Source organism: Xiphophorus maculatus, chromosome 8 (assembly GCF_002775205.1).
Source record: "Xiphophorus maculatus strain JP 163 A chromosome 8, X_maculatus-5.0-male, whole genome shotgun sequence".
In the NCBI taxonomy this organism is placed as follows: domain Eukaryota; kingdom Metazoa; phylum Chordata; class Actinopteri; order Cyprinodontiformes; family Poeciliidae; genus Xiphophorus; species Xiphophorus maculatus.
Genome location: NC_036450.1, coordinates 12,771,237 through 12,777,133, shown reverse-complemented (window position 1 = coordinate 12,777,133; position 5,897 = coordinate 12,771,237).

Here is a 5,897-nt window from a genome sequence, read left to right as displayed (position 1 = left end):
ACCAGTGGGACGAGCACTGAAACGCTCTCATGCACTGAAAACGATTGCAATTATTTCCTTTCATTTGACAGCATTGCAGCCTGTCATGCACACCTCCCACTGAATCCTGAACATTGCCTCAATAGTAAAAATGAATTAATGCATGAATGGATTTAATAATTAATCATTCCTTTCTAAAATATTGTGACGTATACAAAAATACCAAACATAATTTGGCTATTAAAAATTGGTTATATTTTTAAAATGTACATCTAAAAGTTAAATGTGATGCGTAATGTTAAATCCACTTGGTCCATTTTGTGACAGCAGTGAAGAGAGACAGACCACTAGTGTTATTTTTATAGCCTGTTGATTAGGGTTCATCACTCTGTTCAGTGAGGCAGGGATTTCCCTGGTCAAAACAAACATGAAAAAACACAAGACTACAAAGCATAGTTAATATTTCTCAATTTTGTGACATTAAATCAGGATACAATTATGCGTTTTAGGTTAGTAAGGATTACCAAGATTATCCCCGAATCCTATGCCACAACAATAAAATATTTATTTTTAGGACATGTTTTGTAATTTGTTTTACTTTCCTTAAAGTCAGCACTTTAAATTCACTAAGATTACTACATCTTAAACTATTTGGGGACGTCCAGATGATGATGTCCTGGTTGTGCATGGTTCTTATGTTCTTTTATGACATAGAATAGAAATTGGGAATGATTTTATAGTCTGGTTCTTCGCGTGGGCACAGTTTCCAGATGTTTGAAGATGATCTGATCATCTGCTGAAACAATTATACACACACTCAACAGCATCAGGCAAACACAACATATGGGAGTGCTTTGCTGCTGAAGGTACAAAAGATGATAACAGAACATTATGTGAAAATATTGATGCAACATTTTAACTCATCAGCCAGAAAATTAAAGTGTGTAGCTCTGATACTTATAAGAGATGTCTTTCCATTTGTTTTACATTCCCCCTCCCCCTTACAATAAGTATTTTATCTTCATAGATCAATGAACATAAATTATGTCTTTACTTAGGAATTCTGACCACTTTTTTTTATAAAATAAAATGAAGTTTATTGGTTTTGGATAAAAAAAGGGACAGTGCTGCATCAAATATCCAAATTAGCAGATTAAGATATAATGGATAAAGGTGTTAAAAAAAGATTAATGGGATTTTTATTTTATTTTCAATAGCTATTGATGGCAACCTTATCATTATTTTTTTCATTTCATTGTGTGATAAATTGAGCTAATTGTTTCAAATTAAAATATGCCAGAAAAGACACTAAAACTAACACTAAAAAGACACTTTGAATATTGGATATATGGTCAAAAAAAAAAAATTACTAGGGCATATTTATCAACATTTCAGTGTGGAAGAAAAAAATTTAAATTGTCCGATTACTTAATTTATTGCTTTGTGGCGGACGCAATTGAGAAAGAAAATCAAAGCTATTGATTTTATAAGAATATGTTCCCCCTTTGCATTAGACAAAATTATTCATGCAACACATTAAGCTAATTTAAATCAGTAATTAGACCAGGCAAAGGGAGGATACAGATCCTTTAACCTTCTGATGGAGTTTCCTGTTTTGGTCTACACAAACGTTTCGTGTTAAAAATGTTACAATGTAAAAATGACAAAGTAGAGATTCAGGTAGAGATCTGCGCACTATAATGTTTGAAGGGTTTATACATTGTACATCATCAATTGAGAATTGCACAGAGGCCATTCTCAATGATGAATGGAAACATTCGTAACTTACTTTCATGATCAACCAATTGTGTAGCTTAATGTTGCAACTTTAAAACAAAAATGTTGAAGTTTTCTTGATCTTGTTAAACAATAATATACTATTTTCAAATGAGCTCCCATCCCTGGCACTTTGAAGGTATGAACCAGTTATCTGTAAACTCCACCAAAGTTAATTAAAGTAGTATATTTATTAAATTAGGTACATGAAATTAAGTAAATTAAGTACATTGCCATTTTGTTGTACACACAAAGCATACTTCAACCAATCATATCTTTTATTTTCTTTGTTTACATGTTTTTAATTAACTTTATCCTTCCAGTGTGTGCTTATATTCTGCTATGGCTACAGCAGAACCTCTGAGCTGTTTATGGGAAAAATTGTTTTTATGGACATGTGATTTCTAGCAATTCATGACAACACTAGACTAGACTAGAACTGCCATAATCTTCTGCCATTTTATAAAAAATAAAATAAATAAATAAAAGAAATGGTTTTGTCGATGAATTCTGTTTTCAAGTCCCAATGACGTTTTCTTGTGAACAGCTGCATTCCCAGTTATTTCCACCTACATTTTTCACCAGCTGGAGAGACATATGAGCCCAGTGAAGTCTCTACAACTGGTAAAAAAAAAAAAGTAGCAAACAGAATTCATTTTTTACAGTTCACCCCAGTTACTTTGTCTAATTTCTCTGATCAGCATTAAAATTCTCAACACTTTTAGTTCATCTCCCACAACATTTACTTCTTTGTACACATCAAAATAGCAGTTTCTCATTTCTTCCACCCATTTGCAAATGTTTGTGGATATGCATCACTTGATTCCACACAAAGCTCTGCTGTTTTATAACATTGTCATTTGCTTATGTCATGTTAATCAAACTTAACTAAATGCTGAACAGTCAGTCCCTATAAAACTAATTGTCCCCATTTCATTGCTGGAGTCACGAAGAACAAATCTGTTCAACTAGTTGTCAAAATGTCAATTTTACGCCTTTCTTCATCATAGTTTCCGGAAAATGTCTCACACAGTAAAGAGTTTATCTCAGGTGAACCTAAGCTTTCACTGCTGAGGAGTGTGTGAAGCATTAGTTGCAACAGTTCCAATGTGTACTGCAATGTCGTTTACATTTTTGCACAGCTTTTCCCAAGTTGTACTTCACATTTGCACAACACTTTGAATTAAAAGTGCAAATAGCATATATATTAAAAAAAGTAAAACAAACATTCACTGTCTGGTATTCCTCTTCTTCACTAAAGTGTAGATTTATGCTATGCAGAGTGAAATGTCATAATGAAAACATGACAGAGCTATTTCACTATTTTTGTCATAAACAACAGTGTCAGGACTTTTTATTTTGTTGACACTGACACTTCATTGACATGCTTTTGAGGAAAGAACTGTTCCCCATCTGGTTTATAACTTTGCAGGTTAACCACCAGGTTTTGCAGTGTGTATGACTAGTTTACAGAAATATACAAAGTGTTGTGGAAATGCTAATGGTCAGAAATTCACCAAAACCACCTGAAAAACAAAACAAACAAAAAACTGTAGCTTTGGAAACGATTTTGTGAAACTTTGCAGTGAAAGCCTATACTTTATTACCCAACAGGGTTTTTATTGTCAGTGTATATTTTTTAAAGACAAAAACGGGCCCAAGTGGGTCATATCTTTAATGTCCAACATTTCAGCAGCCTGTAAAGACTCAAAAATGTACTACAGGGAGAATAAGGATGTTCACAAAAATGAATGTTTCTGTTAAGGTTCTGCTGAGGCCTGCTAAACCGCTGCCTTCATAGTAGACAAAGAGACCAATAGCGTTTACTAAGAGGTCAGTGGGATTCCCTCAGGCCAAAGAGTGTAGAGATTAGCAAAGTGTGCAAAGAGCTGATTTTCTAGCAGATTATGTACAATCTGTTCACCGTAAAGAAGACCCATCATCTCAGCACTCTGACACTGCAGCAACTTAGAACCTATTTAATTCAATGACAAATTGGATCATATTTGCAGCTTCGCCTCGCCTTTACTCAGCTTCAGTATGGAAAAGAAACAGTTTTGCTGAACATTGGGGAGAGTTAAACCTTCTGCTTTTGGACATAATGACCAACTTTTATTGTTTGGGTTGCCAGTTTGAAGAAAAATACACATGTCAACACATCTTGAAAAACATCAACTCCAAAGGTACTTTTTACCAATCAAAAGATGGAAAGCAATTCATAAAAAGAAATTTAAACTGAAATGCCAACTAGCTTGTAAACACTCAGAGCAGATGATCTTATGTTATGCGATATTCAAGAGGTTCTTTGTAATCACGAGTCCCATAATTGTCACAATCACTTTAGATGTGACAGAAGTGCCTAAATGACCATATGCAATTTGGTGCACATGATTACTATGCTTACTCTGTTGTTGTTCATGTGTAAATGAGGTAGAACCTTTAAGAAAAATGATGGTCTTTAAGATTAAAAGTTAAAATCTTTGAAGTCTTAATTTAGTAAAACAAAAAATGTAAGATGTTAGGAACAAGTACCTACTTATTACAGATTTAACCAAAAGACCAATTTTAAGTAGAGAATATAAAAGAAAAAAATCAGATGTAAAAAGCTAAGCTGGAAAAATTACGCAATTGTGTTTATGAATTTATGTTTGATTTTTTTTGCCTGTAAATAGTTTCAAATAGTTTCAAAACAATTTAAGCGGCAAATCTTTTGGGGTATGTCTCTACTAATCTTGCACATGCAGACAAATATTTGTGTCCTCTCTTAATGGTAAAATTGCTCTAAAACAGTCAGATTTAATGGAAGATGTCTATGAACATTAGTTCAGAAATCTTGCCACAAATTTCCAAAATATCATCCATACAGCATCCATCATGCAGCCACTTGCCCCAAAGCGCAGCTTGGAGAGCTGAAATAATCTAGCAGTCATTTTGTTATATTTCTGGAAGGAAACTGGAGTATCAGAAAGAACGAATGCTACAATAGGAAAACATGCACACTCTATGAAAAACGATTCCAGGGTCGGATTCAAACACAGAACCTTCTTGCCAGTAAGAGATGGGAGGCAGAGTGCTTGGAGGTGGATGTGACAACAGTGGAGGGCGATGAGGATTCCAGCGGATCCCATGTATAGTGTGAGTTTGATTTGAAGGAGGAAGAAGCAGCCCATACGGCAGTCCCTCGAGATGGTTTGGTCAGGTAAGTTTTCATACTGAACCGTTGTGGGAAAGTGCAAAGAGATAATAACTCACAAGAACATTTGATTAGGCTTATCTCACTAGCCAGATGGCTCCTTAAATACATCAAGGAAAACGAGCAGATGGCAGTCAGGTCTGACTGCAGCGTTCTGACGCAGCCACACCTCCATGAGGAAGACATGCAGATCTGGAGACACAAACACACCTAACACATTCTAAAACAATGACACTCAGACTTTTGTTTGTTACAAATGTTGAAAGATTATTCAGCCTTTTGTCAACCTACATTTAAGACACAATACATTCCAAAGTGTCATTAAAGTCCCAATAAAATGCAACTTCAAAAGGTTTGCAGGGCCCTGTATGTTAGTAGCAAAACCAGAAAGCCCTGGGTTTACGTTCTTTCTTTAAGCTTGCGCAAAGTTCTTCCTCTGCTCAGACTTGAACTCTACATATGTATGAACAACTTTATGTTGCTTAGCTGAGTAATAGATTGCAATTTTTAAAACCATCAACAAGCAAATGTCAGCAATAATCCAGGCATGACTTTTTATTTTTGTGGGGAAGAAATATTTTCCTGCATTCTTTGGGAGCTTGGTGGTCCCTAATTACATGTCAATCATAAAATCGGACTCTGACACCTCCTGGAACCAGATTTGGGTTTGTTGCCTCAGGGTAACATTGGTCTAGAACACCAAGATTGTCTACACTGATTATGAGAAATGAAATACAAATCAAACAAAAACTATATTCATAAAAGAACTATTTTTTGGACAAAAATATGTCAAAAATCATGCCCCCCAAAAAATAAAATAAAGGAGCAATGTGAGGTACAGCTATGTGGTTTGTTGCCTGAGGGCAACGCCATGCCATAGAGGGTTAAAATATGGTTTGGGTCATCACCATGTATCACAACCACATAAGATAGAATGTTATTCTATGTA